Here is a 22,751-nt window from a genome sequence, read left to right on the forward strand (position 1 = left end):
TACTGACGTACAGAATAAATTTGACAATGTTGAACAACACCTGACTGACATCTTACAATCAGATGCCACAGCTCATTTTCAAAATATTAATAAAGAATTTCATGATTGGGTTGAGAACAAAGACAAACATTTTGATAGATGCTTACGTGAAAATTTACCAACAATTGTGCACGACTCCGTAGCGCAATACATTACTAATAACAAACAGCTGATCAGTGACGCAGTACAATCCGTCACTGCACCCATGAGACAATTCACCGATCAACTACAGTCTGAATGTAACGAAAATATCACTCAAAATGTACAGTTCAGAAACCAATATACATTCGAGTATGATACACACATTCCGCACACGACAAATACACAAGAACAAAACACACCACGACTACAACACATACCACGATGTGGAAACACAAACACAAGCTATTATCATGGTAAACCACAGCAACATTATCGTAATTACTCGCCAGCTGAACATACCAGTAATTACAGTGGAATAAATCCATATCACAATGCGAAGGAAGATGAAAGCTTAATGAAACACAGGCAATTTCAGATTTTTATCCCAGAAAAACGAACCATTCATCCGGTGATTTTTCTTAAATCTTTTAGTAACGCATTTCCACGCACTTGGAGTGACCGAAAAAGAGATTTCATATATTGTCGGTTACATCCAAGGCGATGCAGCTGTCTGGGCATACAGTCAAGCTGACGTATGTACCACGTACAGTGAGTTTGAGCGTGCTTTTCTGAACAAATTCTGGTCGCAATCCGTCCAGGAGCGACTCAGAAGACAAATTTTAGAACCTGAAACTTTTAACAGTAAAAATGGTAACTTACGCAGATATTTTGAAAAATACTTGAACATGGGACATTTTTTAGACGAACCAGTCGCAACGCGTGATATACTCCGTGCGTTGAAGGCCAAATTGCCTTTCAACATTAAAGAAAAACTCCTACATATCCCGGATGACGATTCAGATTATTTTTTAACAGCCTTAGATTCGGTTGACATGTTACTTGAAGATCAGCGCTTCGCGCGGCAAAACAGCAGCCACAATGTTTACACTAGTGGTATGCAAAACATGCAGGCTTGCCAACACAATTCTGGCGCGCCCACAGTTGGATACGCGGTACAACAAAAACAGCAAACTCACATGCCGTCTCAGTACGGAAATCAAAATCAACACGCGTATTCCAATACAAACAATAGTTACAACAGTAATAACATTTCATGCGGCAATCCATACAAAAGGCACCGCGGTAATAACTACAACGGTAACAACGGATACAAAGGTAATAACAAAAACACAAACAGAAATAGAAATAATAATAACTACGAGCCAAGACAGCATCAAGGTTGGACTCGTAACGATCAGTACTTTCATTCAAACTCTGCTTTACCACAGCAGCCACCAGGACAAAATTGGAGCATACCTTACGACCGACAGGTAAGTTACAATGCGCAACAGCAACAACAACCGCAAAAGTTTGGAGATCATAATAGGCAATATCCGAATGTGAATATAATAGAAATGACACCTGATGCACAACCTCAATCTGTGTCAGTACCTAGTACAAATGATAATCCAACAAACTAGAAACAGTCACTACTTAACCCCAGGTCGTGGCTGAAGAATTCTTGGGGGGCGACTTCAATGTTAATCAGTAATTTGGCACACACACTTAGTTTGGGGTCATTATGGGACGAGAAAGTGTTTGGCAAAGCTCAGTACATACTGTTATTTTAGCAATATGAGAAGAAAAATTTACAGGGAACTAAAAACACGTGTCATATGTCAAAAATCAAAACCTCAGAATTTATCCACAAAAACAGATTTACATTCTATTTTACCTAGTAAACCCTTGGAAATTCTGTGTACTGACATCAGTGGACCGCATCCAGCAAGCTCTGGAGGCGTCAAATATATCTTAGCTTTTTACGATATATTTTCTAAACATGTAAAACTTTATGCTTTAAAATCCGCCACTGCAAATGCTATAATACGAAGATTCTCAAGTGATTACCTGACGCACGTGGGAAAACCTAAAGCAATTCTATCAGATAATGCAGCATACAACTCTGGGTACAAATGGAGAAATTTCTTGAAGGACAATAACATTAAAAGTATATTTATTTCGAGGTTTAGTCCACAATGTAACGCGACTGAGAGACTTTTCCGAGAATTAAATCGATTCATGAGGACCTATATTTCATCAAAACATACTAATTGGGTGTCCTACCTAAGTCTTTTCGAAGGCGTACACAATAACTTAAATATTTACGATACGAATTACACACCTAACGAGATCATGTTCAATTGCAAACAGAACGATCAGTGGATAGAACCATTACCTAAGTTGTCAGACAAGGAAATCACACCTGAACAGAAAATAAAAGAAGTATTGACTACATTGACACATCACGCACAAATACGAAACAAACATCACAGAAACATAATAAAAAGAAACAAAAATTCGAGGTAGGAATGCTTGTACTACTTCGTACTCATCATAAATCTGTAGCACTGAAACGACGCAACGCTAAGTGGCGTCTGCTATATGAAGGACCTTATATAATTGTTAACATACCGCATCCTGGTGCGTATCTGTTACAACATCCTAGAACTAACAAAATTATTGGGCTATACGCACACTGAGATCTTAGAGCATTTCATGCTGAATAATGTCAAAGTCATACCCATCAAAATATTGCTAAGCAACTCGAAACACTCTGTTGTTACAACACAGATGATAAGTAGTATAGAAATTTTCATTTCAGCGGTTCCAGTGACGCAGTTGAATACAGAAGAAATCTTCTTTCAGCGCGCGTCTCCAATTGAAAGACGGAATATTAAAGTAAAATTTATGATTACGTAGCAGTGGATGACATATTAATTTTTCACGGAACATTTGTTACTGAAGGTACCACTGACTTGGTGTGACACCTGACGAACTGACAGACGTCATCTGTGAAGCGATCTTTTACTTTGAGAAATAGATTTGACGCACATCTCTCAACACGAAAAGCATCCATCAGTAGTCAAGGCCACACAGACACTCTACACACACGCACAAAACGCGAGGAATCGAACATTTTCTCTCTCTTACTATTTTGAATATTTATTGAGTAGTTAAAACGCCTGGTCTTGCCTACTGATGTAATGAATGTTGTGTCTAACCTATCTTAATTTCAGATGACATCACAAAAAAAACATCGATAACATCCCAGCAAAACCGCTAAACAGGATGTAAATATCTGCAATTCATGTAATCAAATGTGACACAATGTAATAACCTATAGCGATGTAATGATGATGTAAACATGTTTATGTGCAACTATATTATGTTTATGCTAAGAAAATATGTGACGTGTGTATGTATAATTACTTATTTTTTTAACTGATGTATAGTGCAACTGTTACTATGAAAAAATTTGAACAAAACGAGTGCCAAAAAGACATTGCATAGTGAACCACTGTTCACGGACATTAACGAACATTACTAACTCTGCAACTACGCGGAAACCTATGTGAAAGAAACTGTTCATGCCATTCATTATGCAGCGTATCTATGTAAACGCGATGAACGATTTCCTTGATTAATAACTACGAACATTTAGGTGAGCTATATTCAGCAAAAAACTGAAATGTGAAGTGCATAATTCGTGCATCGTCTAGTGACATTACTACAGTACCCAACTTCAAGATGTTAACTGGATTAAATGGACACAAAGTGCCTGTCCAGAAAACAACACGACGGGTGGAAGAATTTTGGTTGGAACTTCAGGGAGTGAAATGTTCTCGAAATGTGACGGACACTCTTACCTGGACTGTCCTAGGATCGACGCCAGCTATGTGCCGTCCGAGGTTCTGCAACCAAGCTTCCACGGAATGTAAAAAACGAACTGCACGTGGACCAATTACTCGACGGGTCATGTCTGATCTGTAATAAGCAATGCTTTTAGTCACAACAAACTGCATCACTACGACTATAATGGAAATGAGAAATGGACACGCTTATGTATTAATCACGTTGTTATACAACGATGTTACTGTGATCAAAAAACTTTACCACGACGATACTAACCTGTAAAAAATTATTGTGCAGCGGATGAATATGAACTGTAATAACGACACGATGTGTATAGGTCAACGGACCTGAAAAATAAGGACATTTTTCTTTGAAGTATTTCAAAACAATACTATGTAACTAAGAACATTCTACAATCTAAGTTGTATTGTGTTATAACAATTATTGTAAATTTAAAACTAAGTTACCTGTCATAGAATGTAGTCTTCATATGTAATCTTGGTTGAATATTTTCTTTGCGCAACGACTGAAAAACGCGCGCACACGAACAATATGAACTGCAATACTGTACCGAGTGATCTAACTGTACGATATAACGGCAGTGCCGCAGTTACACAGACGCTTCTGCGCATGCGCGCACTCAATCTGCCAACATTAGAACTTTTACGGCGCACCCGCGTCATTCAAATTTTGTATATAATGTGTATAATGTGTAATGTAAGTCATGTAAATAGTTGTAGATAACTTAGACTTTCTTGTGCCTTTAGGTGAATTGCTCGCCTGCAGGTGTGTCCTTTCGCCTCGCAATTCAGGGGGCAATATAAAGGCACATTTGCATGCCGAGCGTGAGTTTCCTCGGAAACACGAAATATTAATTAAATAAATAATCAGTGACAAATAAATAAAGCCTATGGCACACAACTGCAGCGCTGTGTCGCTGATAAAACAAAAGCACAATTACGTTACTCTTATGTTTGATTAAGAAAGAGAGAGCTCTGGTTGAAGTGGTGCGAGAAGCACGTATTTTATTTTATTGTCTGGCACACCGCCATATTTCATGTTATAGAAGAATACTGCAAGTTGCAACCACACTAGGCACTCGATTCTGTAAAGAATTTATATTTATAAAAGTAAGTAGGATTATGAACTGTAGGCTTATTCATTGAATATATCTGATTTAACTAACTGTGTAACTTTTTTATGTTTAGTAGACAATCACCTCTGTACGACATATTGGCATGGCTGGCAAATTATTGTAATATTGAGATTTAGATTAAGAGTCCGCACCTACCGCAGCAGTCTCTGGAAACGATTTAATTACGAAGTCCGATTATTCAGTTTTATTTCATGGTCAACTACGAGTAACATTGCCTTTACGAAAAAGCCATTGTCAAGCGTCTGATACCGAATAATTAAACGTCCACGTTCCAGATAAGCAAATACAATTGCAATCACAATCACCATCATACAGATAGAGTAATTAACATATTCAAAATAACAACATTTTTTTTATTTATTTTATTTATTTTATAACCTCCTGAATTTGTTTATTCTTGTGATTTCGTTCAGTAGATTGCTGGTATGTACCATTTTAACGTATTTTCTAAATATATTGCCAGCACAACAAATAAGCTGATGCATTTTAGCTTATTCTTCATTCGATACAATTTAAATTTAATAAGCCCCACTAGAAGCATATGTGGGCTACATGATATTCAGGTCAGCTAGGAATAAAACTTCACCGATCCCCATTGTTTGCAAACATTACATGGGAGTAGACGATCCTATCGGGAGGACTCTGATCTGTCACATCAATAGTGGAAACTGGTGACGTTAATATAACACAGCGCACGAAGCCATAGAATTTAAAGGTACTGGACGACCCATTTGTTAAATGGATGGACGAACATAGGTATCTCATATTCCGAAGATGTAAAAGTTAGCTAAATTTGAGAACGGTTGATTTACATTAACTGAAGGATAATGAAACGAAATAAAAATGAAATCTGAAGAAAACTTAAGCGAAAGTTTAAATTCTATGAGAGTGTTACTACGGCCATTTGAATGTGCAGTGAAATATCTGAAATAAAACAAAAGTCATGGTTCACTCGTAAGTGGGGATTAACACAAGGCAAATCGATAAATCTCCTGGTTGTAATTACTAATTCGTGAAAGTTTTTGAACATCTCTGTTGCTGGTGTAGTTATTCATATAACGATACTTTACCCTTTTTGCGGTGTTTCAGGTGGATTCGCCATAAAGTTGTTAGATGGAAGCTGTCAGAACTCGTTATATGAAAAGGCTCCAGTGCTGCTTGAGAACCTTTCTTTGTTGGATTTATGAGCTCAAATACAGTCTTAGTTTCAGAATGGCTACACTTATTTGTATTATTTTACTAGAATCTGAAAAGGTCCCAAGTAACGAATATTGTTGCAGTTTTACTTAACAACACTATGTACGCGTAGTAAGTTATTATTCGTTAACTAGGTCATATATAACTACTTTTCCTGCAAATAGTTCCTGTTTCCATCACAACAAAAGGAATGTTGAGACATCTTGATGTCGAAAAAAATGGTTCAAATGGCTCTGAGCACTATGGGACTTAACTGCTAAGGTCATCAGTCCCCTGGAACTTAGAGCTACTTAAACATATCTAACCTAAGGACATCACAGACATCCATGCCCGAGGCAGGATTGGAACCTGCGACCGTAGCGGTCGCGCGGTTCATACTGTAGCGCCTAGAACCGCTCGGCCACCCCGGCCGGCCTTGCTGTCGAGTGTCAAAGTATGTCGAACTATACAATAATTTCCAAATCAGTTGCAGCTTGGAGCACTCCTCCTCTGCGATTGTCGGATACTCTGTAGCTATCTCTCAGAGAAACTGTGAGCGTCTCACAAGGAAACTTTTGGCCTCCTAAGCCAAACTGTGAAAACATAGCTACTGCATTTTGTAGAATTCACAACAATCACATAACACGTAACACTGCAAAAGTCAAAGTAATCACCAACAGTAATTAAAAGTAAAAAACGGGAAATAAACGTTGGTCGTTTTTTAAAGAGTTCCACACACGTCTCCCAGTGACAATTCACAAAAATCCCATAAGAAGTCTAAATATATTTCCACAGTATACAATATTGTAAGTAACTCAGCCCATGTAAGAGTAGGCCAAGTTGACAATGCTCTGGCTTCATCCTGCTCATCTGTAGAACACCTACGACAGATTTCACTACTACAAGATATTCTGTTATCTTCGCTCTAAACAGAATCAAACCAATCAACATGGGTGCCTTGGCAGTAGCGCACTCGATAATATCGCCTGCAGGAAATTACAGAATGTAGAGAACTTATGCTTGCCTACTACTGTATAACGGGAATGCTTACATCTGGGGTGAAAACTTGTGTTGTTATGTCATTACAGCACCACCTCACATCGCTCGAGCGTTTAACCGATGCAATTACTTCACCCGTCCAATAACTGTCACCCTGCGACGTAAAAACGCATTACGTGATTTCATGTGGAGGTGACAGCTGGCGCTGTGTGCGCCCCTCCCCTCCGGAGACCAAACAGGGGCGAACTCTCGCGGCCGGGGGTACGGCACTGTGTCTCAAGTGTGGTGAATTATTGGGGAAGACGAGAGCCTTCGATAACACCCGTCCACTTTGATAAATAACATCATCACTAGCCTCAAGATGCACTACAACTTTGATTTAAAAATGGCGATTAGGACGTCATATTCAACGGTTCCTATAAAACCAAAATATAAAAATCAATTCAGAAACTTAAAAATTCGATATTATAAATATTGGGCCTGAAGGGGAATCTGGGGAGTTATATTCTCAAGTAAAAGCCACAGAGCCCCAAAAATACAGACGTATACAAAACAAAACAACCGGAAGAATACGATGAAGAATAGCATGCAGATGTCTGCATCGTAAATGCAAAAGTAAAGCATCAAATTAGATAAATTCAACTGGTATCTAAGATATCACTCTATAAATATAAACTAACTTAAAAGCCAGACACCAATACAGACAACAAAATCAAATATCAGTATAGAAAGCGAAAAAGTAATACCAGTACAGGTAGCAAATATCGCGAATGTTAACGAAATATGGTAACAACAACGAATACTCCAATACCGATGCAGAAAGGTTTAAATTGCGAGATGGACAAAACGCAATAACATGTGTTCACCAATACCATTCATCAGAAAATTGCAAAATCTCGGAAATTACTCGTAAATACATTTGTGTGAGTTGTTACGCGCTAAACTGGATCTGGCGACTTCATTCTGTAGGCAACCCAACTCAACTAATTCTGCTACATCTTTGTACATTGCTTTCAATTACTAACATCACGTTCTTCACACTTCACGTTAGAATAACCAGTCTTCATTTACCATAACCTTCTGAAGACATTCGTTTTTCTTTATTGTCTATCTATCTGCGTTCCTTATTTCAGTAATATTACTATTAGTATTCGCTAAGTTATTAATTTCATTACATTACATGTTGGCTTACCTTTGAAAAAAATATGTGCCAAAGTTCACATAAGTTTTAATCACTGTGTACTCACGTTACCAAGACCACCAAAGATAACGTTTAAACTCTAGTTGATTCGGAGCGTAAGCGGCGAACACCGTAAACTCATCTTTCTCTTAAGTAACTAAACTGGTTGATCCAGTAACAACATGCTCATTCCATCAAAATTTTCACCACTATGTATATATCCAATATAGACTACAAACACAGCATAAGGTGACAATACAAATGTCCCTAGCGAAAACAAACCAACGCTCCGCACACGTGTGACGTCACCCGCCACAACACCAATATGTCACAGTTCAAGCTCGACAGGTGATATCGCAGTTTCAGGTCGAGACAATTACTGTTTTGTCACATCACTTGCATTCTGTCATTCCCAAGTCAGTTTATTTTACTCGTTAAATTAACGCCATAGTACTGCAGTTCTGCACTGCAGTGACTGACGATGATTGTATCGTGCCGACAGAATGTTGTCTACTGAAACAACCATCATCCTCTGCATTTGATACATTTTTCCGTTTCATCCTGTTGGCGGTAGACATCTCCATGCTTGTAATACGGGAGGCATCTGATGAGGAATAATATGTCCCTCCGAGGCGCATGCAGTTTTGCCGTTCCCATAGTTTCCGCTTTGGGTGTATGTTGACGGAAGTCTCTATACCAATAAACTCGTTCCTCTATTCACCGCACAGCGCTAAGCTCTGAATTTTGTAGCTTTTGTACAAAATTCTGCCGGCTGGGGTGGCCGAGCGGTTCTCTTAGCTAGTGTCTGGAACCGCGCTACCGCTATGGTCGCAGTTTCGAATCCTGTCTCGGGCATGGGTGTGTGTTCTAGGGGACTGATGATCGCAGAAGTTAAGTCCCATAGTGCTCAGAGCATTTTTTTTTTTTTTTTCAAAATGCGCGCTGTTATTGAAACGATCCCTGGTGTTGCCAACTTACTAACAAGTGAATAATCCAAGAAGCAATAGCTCAAATTAACTTTTCCAGTCTAACATTAATGCCCACTTTCAGTCGCACCAGATCCTTACTACCATGCAGGGCTATGACAATTTACATGTGGTGAGCCATGGGATACGTTTACTGTACGCAAATTTCTAGTACCTTTAGAACAGAAATCACACACAGGAATATACGCAGCCGAAGAATGGAGTACTGGTCATAGCTCCTCTTTGAACAGCAACTTCTCGTAGTTAGTTGGCCAACAAAAGGCCCTAAGCGGCTGGAAAAAAGGGCAGGTCAACCGTGTTTTCAACAAACACACATAGTTATTGGCCTATATCACTGACTCCGTTCGGTTCTGGAAATGTGGAACATGTTTTATGATCACGCATTACGACCTTCTTCGAGATCGAGGAAGATTTTCTACAAAACTCATTACGGATTGCACAAACAGACATCCAGAGACATTCAGTTCAATATCGTCGTCAATAAGAGATAGAGCAGAAGAGAACGAGACCCAGGTTAATGCTGTTTTCCTTCACTTTGCCCTGTCGCACTCTCGTTTAGTGAACAAAGTACGAGCAAGCGTCGGTTCGTCCTATGGCAAGCGGAGCAGTGGATCCCACAGAAATATTCATCTGACAGAATACTACAGTACATAAAAATTTTAAATTTAAAATCATCCATTCTTCTGCCTCTATGACAGAAAAGTACTTAGTTATGAGGCGTTGATGATTTCATAGATTTGTCACAGAAGACAAAAAGAGAAAAAGACGGATTTGTCCAGATCACAATATTTTAGGGAAAGTGGTTTTACACAACAACTAGATAGAGCTTGTAGGCAGCCAGTGGGAAGACACTGCGGCTGCGCGGCTCCTTCCGTCCTTTATTTGCAGCTACCAGTGAACTCACTGCAGCAGATCGGCGGTATGAAAGCCGAGCAGAATCCTACGGTATTTCAATTCGCACCGGGCATCATACTACGTAACTATTTCAAGAATCGGGAAAATGTCTTAATTTTCTAGTGAAAGGTGGAAGTACTGGCAAAACTTTGCTATATTCTTAACATTGATATTGTGCACGTACACTTCTAAGACCGTGCTAATCTTAAAGCAGTATGCGTAAAATACTTTCATTCACGTTAGCAAGTTTATCTTAACTTATTTCATGAAATCTACTAAGCACTAAGCACGGATTGTTCTTAAATGAAAATGCTCGCCATGCTATTAAGTTTTCGGTGTCTAATGCACGCAAGTTTTTAGTCACCAATCTGCTCAATATGCCACGAGGAATTACTGTCTTTTCTCATACAGTAAATTGCTTAAAAATCCGTACATTCTAAAAAGCACATTGCCTTCACCTTAATGCACTTATGAGGTGTGTAGCACAACGATAACCGGCAAATTATAACCTCCTTCGGAGCTCTTACTACACACGACAGTAGCATTGAAAGGTTGTGCTCCGAGTACTCTAGACTGCTGAAAGTTTTCTGTATCTCCAAGAGAAATGAGGAACGAAGAATACTCTGTTCTGATTGGTTAGTTTTCTTTAAGGCCAATAGAAAAACATTATTCTCTCTTGTTAGTCCGCGCTTTTCATGACCAACCAATCAACAAATAACATGCTTTTGAACTGTACTTTTTCCCGAAATAAATATTTAGCATTCTCATATTTTGTTTATACTTTAAGTTATTAACTATTTTCATTTGTACTCGAATTAGCTTTCCTTTTACCATAAACTGACTTGACATATTATGTTAAAAAATTCCCCATCGTACAACGTCCTTCAGTAGAGCAGTGATCTACATGTTTACTTTAGACCACATTCGCGCATCACTGACACTACAAAAAGGCTTCAGGAAATAAACAGAATAATTCGCAAAAACGTGCTCTTGACCAGTTTCTTGAATGTGTCTGTGCACTACTGTTCTCTGGTGGATGAAAATTGGAACTACGTACCCAAATGAACCCGCTTCCAGACCATCTGTCACTGTGCATGCATCAGTCATTCTCCCGATACACAGGTTCTAGGCACAACGATCAGATTCGCCAATATCGTTACACACTCTGTGATCTGTTGTAGTTTATTGTGTTTCTGAGCTTGCACTTCTTGGAAATTATGGATGCACCAACTCATCAAATCCAGGAATTTCCCAGCGTCTTCTAGATTTCATTTAGGTTTCACTGCTGGACCTGATACTGTAAGTAACGATCATCTTTAGAAGGCCGCTGTTACCAAAGGCACATGTAAATTTTATTTTTTCTTGTATGATTGATGTTTACTATGTCAGAGCAAGAAAGAAATTTGCTGTCACTGATTCTGTACCAGTTAGCGCAGGTACGACAGTGAGATTTCAACAATTTCACTTTTTATCATAATAGTCAGATACGTTTCCTCTAACGTGATATCTGTAGCAAAGTCTTTGACATTCAAGACACCTCGCCGAACTGCAAGGTTCGCAGGAGAGCTTCTGCAAAGTTTGGGGGTAGGAGACGAGGTACTGGCAGAAGTAAAGCAGTGAGTACCGGGCGCGAAACGTGCTTCGGTGGCTCAGATGGTAGAGCACTTGCCCGCGAAAGGCAAAGGTCCCGAGTTCGAGCCCCGGTCGGTCACACAGTTTTCATCTGCCAGGAACTTTCATGTCAGCGCACACTCCGCTGCAGAGTGAAAATCTCATTGTAGTTCACGATTGGTCTACTTGACACTGCAAGTAAATAAATGTAATGTCCTGCACGTGCATAGGTATTGAGTTCGGCAATAAAACATTGGATACAATAACAACCGGAAAATACCTCAGAATAGCTGTCATATATGAACTAAAGAGGCAAGACCAATTAAAAAATTGTCACAGAGAAGCAGAGGAGTATCTAAGATATCCTGGAACTATCTGAAGGGAATTACGTCATCCACAAGAGAAGTAGTTTTCAAAAGACTCGTTCGGCATTTCTTGAGTATTGTTCATCAGTCGGACCATTACCAGGTAGGATTATTAGAAAGTTATGTATTTACCATAACTACCCTCTGCCACACAATATAATGTAGCTTAAGTGCAGATGTAGACGTTAAAGTTTACCTCAAATTCCGCTGACAATTTCGTGGTTTGTAAAGTTCTGTCAAACGATGGGATCACCTGGGCTCAGAGCTATGCAAGTATATATCTTCTGTCTGTCGTGCCATGGATCTACTTTCATTATTTCTATTACAGCTATGTATGTAGCCGAATCAGGAGCTTATTACCAGCAGTCCGTTACGTTCTTCCTATAATAGGTCGTAATGCTGTTCCGACTAAGGGATCATGGTTACATGGTTGTAATACATTGTAATGCTTCAATAAGGAAACGAGTATTTGATGTGAGTACATCTAGACGTCCAGACACCCATTGAACCTATTTGTTGCCGAGAATGTACTGCAAATGTATTTCGTGTATTGTATAACGGCTGTAGTCGCCGCAGTTCGAGTATCTTCGGACATGGATGCGTGCTTGTCCGAAGGAACTTTGCATCGTAATTGGGGATTACACAAGCACTGCAGTAGTGCATTTATCCGCCAGCACTGAGCAGCTGACTTTCAAGGAAAATGCCTCCTCTGTATGGGAATATTCGAGGGTCATTCAATGATAAAAGAGACAAATTGGTCTGGAGAAAAAAAAAAAACGTTTATTTTTACAAAACAGTACTTTCGTACATTTCAACATAATACCCTTGAACATTTATGCACTTATTCCAACGGGCTACAAAGTTTTTTATTCCGGCTGCAAAGAACTCTTTATCTTGATGTTTGAACCAATTCCGACAAAATTTTTCAAGTCCTCGTTGTCCTGCAACCTCTTCCCACGTAATGCCTCCTTCAGTGCACTAAACAAATGGGAATCACTAGGTGCTAAATGAGTACTGTGAGGCAGTACTTCCCAGCCCATTTTGTCGATGGTTTCACGGGCTAGATGAGCTATATGAGGACTTGCGTTGTCTTGCTGGAGAATCACACCTCTCCTCTCAGATCCACGATGTCTCTCTCTCATGGCTGGCTTCATTTTGTTTAAAAGCAAATAGGAGTAATATTGGCTGTTCATTCTACACTGCTCTTCGTGATTATCACAAGAAACTTGACCTTCAGCATTCCAAAACAACGTCAACATGAGTTCTCCTGCAGATGCTTGGCTTTGAATTTTTTCATAACTACTGAGTTGGTGAGCTTCCACTCGATGCTTTGTCTTTTTGATTGTGGCTCATAATAGTGAACTCAAGTTTCATCAAAAATTAAATGTTTGCTGAAGAAGTGCTCACCTTTTCTTTAATAACGTTCCTTTAGCTCTGTGCAAACTCTCAAACTAGTTTCGTAGTGTAGCCGCATCTACTCCTTTGGGACCCATTTTGCACATGTTTTGCGGTACTACGGCTTGTTACAGATAATGTTATGAACTGTGTCAGCACTAACTTGAACCTTATCAACTATCATTTCCCGGTCACAAGGGCGGTCGGCACGAATAATGTCATCAGTTCCACTTTCAAGTGAGGGAGTGGAAACTGCAACAGGTCGACCAGAACGGTGTTGGTCTGTCACTGAGTCGAGAAAAATTCTTAACTGCTCTACACACTTGTAAAAATTTTATCGGTATATACAACGCTCATCATAAACTTAAGACAGTCTGTAGTATATATTCTCTTGTTTCTCGCCTTTAGCAAGAAAGAAAACGAATAAGAGAACGTAGTTCAACTTATGTGGACGTTTGAATCGGACTCGCCATCTTGAGATGTATTTTTGACGTTAAAAACAAAACAATTTTTATACATCACCTGATCAGGACTCATCCTAGTGATACCAACTCATAGCCACGAAAGAATCAAACTTGCCCTACTAACAGTTTTTCCCCAGACCATTTTGTCTCTTTAATTATTGACTAACCCTCGTACATAGTGGACGTACGGGTACAGGATTTAGACATGTGGCTCACGATCTATCGTAGTTCGGGCCTGGCCATGAGTACTGCTCGGATAGTCAAACGCTAAGGTGACCGCTCGCGATAAGCCGGAAGTCCGGTTTTGAGATCCGGTGATGCAGAGGCATTCACTGTCGTCATTCTATTATACAGCTGATGGTCGTCCATATTCGCAACTGTGAATAAATTTCTAGCATTTCATAACGGCTGTAGTCGTCGAAGTGCCTGTTCCTTAGGACATGCATGCATGTCCGAGGGAATTTTTCACTGTAATTCGGAATAACATAGCCACTGTAGTATCGTGTTTATCCGCCAACACCGGGCAAGCGAGTTTAAAGTAAAATAGGTCCAACGAACGCCATTATACATAATGGATGTCCGAGGACGGGATGTAGACACATGGCTAACGACATGCGGAATACTGTTTTTGTATGTCCATGCTATTGGCAGGAGGTCTCTGGGAAGACGGCCGTTTACTATTGCGACAAAATAAAACACCTACAGCCGTCCTTATGATTTTATTTATTTTGTTACAACCAGTTTCAGCGCTTCAATGCGCCATCTTCAGGCTGTTGTTGATGTGGTATAGGTTGATATGATCCTTATATATATCACATCAGTTGCCAGCATAACTGGATACTCAGATAATGAGTCAGCACTCCAACCATCAACTGCCGACTGACTGACTGACGAAAACTCAGGAACTGTGTCTAATAAATTAGACTAATATGCAGAGATTCAAAAAATTAAAGCAATTTGTAAGCCTTGCTTTTTCGAGTAGCAGTTTATAGTTTTCCTTCATGGGAAATGTTTCCGCCAAATCTTCCACTTTTCGCTTTTGTTTTTCTTATGTCGATCTGTTCCATTTTCAGTTTTCTCGTTAAGTAGACTTGAAGAATTTGTTTCTTTAATAGGGAAAGGGTTCAGTCTATTTGCTATCTTTCTTCTTTTTATTAAGACCTGCAAAATAAAATTATTTTTGGAAACAATAGCAGTTTATGGTACCTTTGTCTTAATACTTGTGGAATAATAAAATGCACAATGTCCAGTCCACAGCATGTTGATACAATATAACGAACCTCCCTTTAAGCTAATTCATCTGGGAAGAAAAGTTTATAAACAAATCTCTCGTATATCCACTAATGTAGAGACACCCTCGATTCCATCATTAGCTGCATGTACACCAGTGTTTGGCCACTTTCCATCAGAATTTACAGTTAATGCAGACATCCCGTATTGCCCTTTCGTGTTCAGTTACTTTCACATTTCTTATGTATGTCTACGCAATAATTAATAAAGATTTTGTACAAGAATATTTCTTTTCTTGTCCTACCACACGACTTGGTTTCTTTGGTGTCCAACGATGATTTAGATTCACTCTCACTGCCAAAAGTATCTACAAAGAATTTGCAGGATAACTTCTTCCTCGTCTTCCAAATATACCCAGAGAGACTTATGTCAGTCTAATACTATCAGTCAAGGTCACCTCTTATATGCGCTGAAACACATGGATTATGGTAGATGTGGGATGTGTAACAATTAGAGTACAGTAAATCACAGGAGAGGGTACTGACTTCAGCTGTCTTAAATACAGCTTTATGCTTACTGATTATTGCAAAATTTGGCTTCATAACCACAGAGCAAAGGCGATATGCATTTTTACCAGTCAGATGTGTTGATAACAGAGAATACTGATAAACTGCGGCTGTCACTACTTCTTATATACTTAAAAGATTCAAGATGTACGTCCCATATAGGAATAATGTTTGAGGAACTGTTTTATCACATTGCAAACCCCTAGCCCAATTACACTGTTGTGAGTGTGTGTGCATGTTGGAGGTACCTCAGACCCCATCCTGAACCTAATACAAGATAACTAGAAAACAACCCCGCACTTAACGTCTGTGATGGTCTGATAACTTTTTTCAGGCTCCTCCTGGCCACTTGATAGTTTTGCAACTGTGATCTACTTCTAGGCACGCGTCTCATATATTTACCACAAATGCAAAAAAATTTTGAGTTTACTTCATGCAATGCATTGTCACGAAACGTTTTACTAATATCTGCTAGCTGACGTACGCTGTTAAATAGTTACCCTCCTTCAATTTTTCATATTCAGTGACGTAAAGGAACTCGTTTTTGTTTTCCTACATTGTGTCGAAAACACCGCTTGCTTTCTCGTCTGTTGGTCACCGTAATCTGAACTAATATACCAGGTGTAGAGCTAAATTCAATACTTCTTTCCATGAAAATCGTTAGCGAACTCCAAAACAACTCGAAAAGCAGTTTTTTTCTTCAGGAGCTGCCATAATTTGTGTCCATGGCAGTAAAAACATTGAAAATCGTTAAAACTTTGAGAATGCATTATTTTAACTGATGTAGGATCAAACTTTAGTAATAACGTCATAGTACGTCTCGGCTTTGAATTCATCATTCCCATTAGCTACAAGCGACAGGTTGCTGTGGTCCGATATATTCGTTGAACTGAGAGCGAACGTGCCAAGGGCCGGATATATCCGTCATGCCCACTTAAAAGGTTAAACCTTTTACATCGTATTGATTTCAGTAATTTCATTTATGCAGCAGTTTTTACTGAAACTGAAAATAATCGTGGAGTCCTAAGCTCGTACCAGTTACCTTCTTTTTCCATTTTCCTTCATTCTACAGACTGGTTTGTGGCGGCTCAACGCGATTTCTTCTCTTGTACCAATCTCTTCCTCTCAGAGAAACATATTCGGCACATATTTTCAATGTTTTGTTGTATTAGCACCATGGAATTTGTGTCCTTATGTCTCGAAACGTGTCCTACCATTCTGTCCCCTCTTTTTGTCAGCGTTTTCCTTATGTTCCCTTGTTCCTCTGTTTTGCGGAGAAAAAGAAACGCACAGTATATCTGTTTAAAAAAGCTGATAAAAATGCACTAACACCTTTTGAAGAGACAGTCTTCACCCCTTCCGAACTGATCATGTAAGTATAGAAAATGTGAGGATTGTTTTCAAAGAGATAGTATCGACAGCAATTGAGAGATATATACCACATAAAATAAAAAGTGATGGTATTGATCCCCCATGGTACACAAAATGGGTCAGATCGTTATTGCAGAAGCAACGAAAAAAGCATGCCAAATTTAAAAGAACGCAAAATACCCAAGACTGGTAAAGTTTTACAGAAGTTCGACATATGACCCCTACTTCAATGCGAGATGCTTTTAATAATTTCCACAACGAAATTATGTCTCGAAATCTGGCAGAAAACGCAAAGAGATTCTGGTCATACATAAAGAACACCAGTGGCAAGACGCAATCAATACCTTCACTGCGCGATAACAACGGTCAAGTCACTGATGATAGTGCCACTAAAACAGGGTTAATAAATACGGTTTTCCGAAACTCCTTCACCAAAGAAGACGAAGTAAATATTCCTGACTTCCAATCAAGAGCAACTGACAAGATGAGAAACATAGAAGTAGATATCCTCGGTGAAACAAAGCAGCTTTAATCACTTAATAAAGGCGAGCCCTTCGGTCCAGATTGTATACCAGTCAGGTTCGTCTCTGAGTATGCTGATAAAATAGTACCATATGTAGCAATTATATACAACCACTCGCTCACAGGAAGATCCGTACCTAAAGACTGGAAAATTCCTCAAGTCACACCAATACCCAAAAACGGAAGTAGGAGTAATCCGCTGAGTTACAGGCATATATCACTAACGTCGATTTGGAGTAGGGTTTTGGAACATATACTGTATTCGAACATTATGAAGTACGTCGAAGAAAACGATTTATTGACACATAGTCAGCACGGATTCAGAATATATCGTTCTTGTGAAACACTAGTAGCACTTTACACTCATCAAGTAATGAGTGCTATCGATAGGGGACGTGAATTGGTTCCATACTTTTAGATTTCCAGAAGGCTTTCGACACCGTTCCCCACATGCGTCTTCTAACCAAACTGCTTGCCTACAGAGTATCGCCTCAGTTGTGCGCCTGAATTCGTAATTTCCTGTCAGAAAGGTCTCTGTTCGTAGTAATAGACGGAAAGTCATCGAGTGAAACAGAACTAATATCCGGCGTTCCACAAGAAAGTGTTATAGGCCCTCTATTGTTCCCGATCTATATTAACCGCATAGGAGACAATTTGAGTAGCCTACTTAGACTGTTTCCAGTTGATGCTGTCATTTACCTCTTGTAAAGTTATCAGATGATCAAAACGACTTGCAAAATGATTTAGATAAGATATCTGTATGGTGCGAAAAGTGACCCTGAATAAAGAAAAGTGTGAAGTTATTCACAAGAGTACTGAAAGAAATCAGCTAAATTTCGATTACGCTGTAAGTCACACGAATCTGAAGGTTGCAAATTCAACTAAATACTTAGGGCCTGCAATTACAAATAACCTAAATTGGAACGATCACATAGATAATATTGTGGGTAGAGCAAACCAAAGACTGTGATTCATTGGCAGAACACGTGGAAGATGCAAAAGGTGTACTGAAGAGATTGCTTACATCACGCTTGTCCGCCATTTTCTGGTGTGTTGCTGTGCGGTGTGGCATCCGCATCAAGTGGGACTGACGGATGACATCGGAAAAGTACAAAGAAGGGCAGCTCGTTTTGTATTATTGCGAAATAGGGGAGATAGTGTCTCAGACATGATACGTGAGTTGAGATGAAAATCACTAAAACAAAGGCGTTCATCGTTGCGACGGGTTCTCCTCATGAAATTTCAATCACCAGTTTTCTGCACCGATTGCGAAAACATTCTGTTGGCACTAAATTACATAGGGACAAATGATCATGACAATAAAACAAGAGAAATCAGGTCTCGCACAGAAAAATTTAAGTGCTCGTTTTTCCCGAGTGCCCCTCGGGAGTGGAACGGTGTAGAGACAGCCTGAAGGTGGTTCACTGAACCCTCTGCCAAGCACTTTATTGTGAATAGCAGAGTAGTCCCGTAGATGTAGATGTAGATGTGAAATTCCTCATTCCTTATCAGTCCACCTACTTTCCAACAATCTTCTGTCGCACACGTCGCGAACACTTGGATTCTCTTCGTTTTCGGTTTCCTCACAGGAAATACACTCCTGGAAATTGAAATAAGAACACCGTGAATTCATTGTCCCAGGAAGGGGAAACTTTATTGACACATTCCTGGGGTCAGATACATCACATGATCACACTGACAGGACCACAGGCACATAGACACAGGCAACAGAGCATGCACAATGTCGGCACTAGTACAGTGTATATCCACCTTTCGCAGCAATGCAGGCTGCTATTCTCCCATGGAGACGATCGTAGAGATGCTGGATGTAGTCCTGTGGAACGGCTTGCCATGCCATTTCCACCTGGCGCCTCAGTTGGACCAGCGTTCGTGCTGGACGTGCAGACCGCGTGAGACGACGCTTCATCCAGTCCCAAACATGCTCAATGGGGGACAGATCCGGAGATCTTGCTGGCCAGGGTAGTTGACTTACACCTTCTAGAACACGTTGGGTGGCACGGGATACATGCGGACGTGCATTGTCCTGTTGGAACAGCAAGTTCCCTTGCCGGTCTAGGAATGGTAGAACGATGGGTTCGATGACGGTTTGGATGTACCGTGCACTATTCAGTGTCCCCTCGACGATCACCAGTGGTGTACGGCCAGTGTAGGAGATCGCTCCCCACACCATGATGCCGGGTGTTGGCCCTGTGTGCCTCGGTCGTATGCAGTCCTGATTGTGGCGCTCACCTGCACGGCGCCAAACACGCATACGACCATCATTGGCACCAAGGCAGAAGCGACTCTCATCGCTGAAGACGACACGTCTCCATTCGTCCCTCCATTCACGCCTGTCGCGACACCACTGGAGGCGGGCTGCACGATGTTGGGGCGTGAGCGGAAGAAGGCCTAACGGTGTGCGGGACCGTAGCCCAGCTTCATGGAGACGGTTGCGAATGGTCCTCGCCGATACCCCTGGAGCAACAGTGTCCCTAATTTGCTGGGAAGTGGCGTTGCGGTCCCCTACGGCACTGCGTAGGATCCTACGGTCTTGGCGTGCATCCGTGCGTCGCTGCGGTCCGGTCCCAGGTCGACGGGCACGTGCACCTTCCGCCGACCACTGGCGACAACATCGATGTGCTGTGGAGACCTCACGTCCCACGTGTTGAGCAATTCGGCGGTACGTCCACCCGGCCTCCCGCATGCCCACTATACGCCCTCGTTCAAAGTCCGTCAACTGCACGTACGGTTCACGTCCACGCTGTCGCGGCATACTACCAGTGTTAAAGACTGCGATGGAGCTTCGTATGCCACGGCAAATTGGCTGACACTGACGGCGGCGGTGCACAAATGCTGCGCAGCTAGCGCCATTCGACGGACAACACCGCGGTTCCTGGTGTGTCCGCTGTGCCGTGCGTGTGATCATTGCTTGTACAGCCCTCTAGCAGTGTCCGGAGCAAGTATGGTGGGTCTGACACACCGGTGTCAATGTGTTCTTTTTTCCATTTCCAGGAGTGTAATTCACTTCTGTACCATGCGGTGCTACAAACGTACATCCTCAGTAATTTCGTACGCTATTTACGACGTACATTAGTTACCAGTTGATTTCTTTTGTCCAGGAACGCCTCCTTTTCCTGTGCTACTCTGCTTTATATGTCCTTCTTGCCTCGTCCAAAATGGGTTGATGGGTCGTTTTGCTTCCAAGATAACAAAGTTCCTTAACTTCGTGTACTTCTTGATCCCAAGTTGTGATGTTTTCTCGCAGTTCTTTTTCTCTTCTACTTCTATTTATTTTCGTCTCTCTTCGGTTTACTCTCAGTACCTCTTCTGTACTCATAACACTATTCATTTCATTTGATAGATCCTGTTATTCATTTCATCCAACGATAGCAATGGCACCAGCGAATCGTATCAGTGGTAATTTCTTACTGTGAATTTTGAGCACACTTTAAAAACTTTCTTCCATTTCCGTCATGGGTTCTACGTTGTAGACAGTGAGTAGTATGGGCGAAAGACAGCATCACCGCCCTTACACCACATTTAATTGAAGCATTTCGTTATGTCTCCTCCATTCTTACCATAGAACTACATAAACCTAACTAACCTAAGGACATCACACACACCCATGTGCGAGGCAGGATTCGAACCTGCGACATAAGCGGTCGCGCGGTTCCAGACTGAAGCGCCTAGAACCGCGAGGCCACATCGGCCGGCCATCGCTGTTACACGTCATTGGATTCATCTCGATAGCCACTATCAGATAATAAGTACCAAACTATGGCATCCCATGTAAAGAAACAAAGTTGACCTTCTTATCTCTGACGCGACCCAAGCTAGCATCAAAAAATCAACGTAATATTATGGTCCCGTTGTCCTATACATCTTTTGTCCCACAGTCATCTCAACTACCATCATATTTTCGGAGTTATTCTAGGTGGCAATAATTAGTGACTCACCCTGTATATCGCCAAAAATAAAGAACTAAGGATGTGGAGTCACGGAATTGGGGTGTTTTCCTTGGTTATGGTGTGCTCCAATTGTTGCAATTATTAAGCTTTAAACGCTGAAGAATAACACATTTTACAGCATAATGTACTGTCTACAAAAAACCATGTCATAAAGCAGCGTCTGTGAGGCAATGATTTGTGGACAACAACGGTTAGGGGGGGGTGGGGGAGAAGTCTGCTAAGGCTTGAGGTGACCTTTTAGTATAAGAGGTAAGAGGACTGTATCGTCGTTTTGTGACTGTACATGGGTATACGATGGCTTAAAATTTCCTTTTAGTGTGATGTAGGGTAACTTGCTCTAAATGTAAAGAGATATATCTTAATGCAGATGAAAGCGAAAAAAAAAACAATTCTGTAATATTCGTATACACAGTCAAGGGGATTAATTTCTAGGCGTAAAGTTGTAAAGCGATATGAAGTGAAACGAGCAAATGACAACAGTAGCAGGAGTGGCTTCGGCTTACTGGGAGAGTCTTAGGAAAGTGTAGTTCATCTACAAAGAGGACTGTATATAGAACAGTAGTGCGACAAATTCCTGAATACTGCCCGAGTGTTTTGGATCCCCACTACGGCGGAGTAAAGAAAAATAGAGGTTTGCAGACAGTATGTGTATCCTGTTTGCTGCTTCGTCTGCTGCATTTTCACATTTCCTTCTTCCATCAAATGAGTCCAGTATCTCCTGTCTTTCTACAATGACTTGTCTTTTTAGGCACTTTATATAACGTCCTAGAAATTGCTTGGCCAGCGCCATGTTCCACTTATAACCAATAACTCATTGGAATGCGATTGAAAGTCGACTTAAATCCAGACCTCAAAGTAAATCCAGACCTCAAAGTGCACTATCGCTATCGTTTCTGGTTTCGGTTCCTGCTGAAGAATGGGCAGTTAGTCATACACAGAAGTTCACGCACATCTGGCATGTCACGGCGTTCCGCAGTATGGGTCACACCCTATCCGGCACAAAAAGTCCTGGTCTGTCTACAACCCACGCAACCGCTCTGCACCAGAAAACAAGA

The sequence above is a fragment of the Schistocerca americana genome, chromosome 6, assembly GCF_021461395.2.
Source record: "Schistocerca americana isolate TAMUIC-IGC-003095 chromosome 6, iqSchAmer2.1, whole genome shotgun sequence".
Classification (NCBI taxonomy): Eukaryota; Metazoa; Arthropoda; class Insecta; order Orthoptera; family Acrididae; genus Schistocerca; species Schistocerca americana.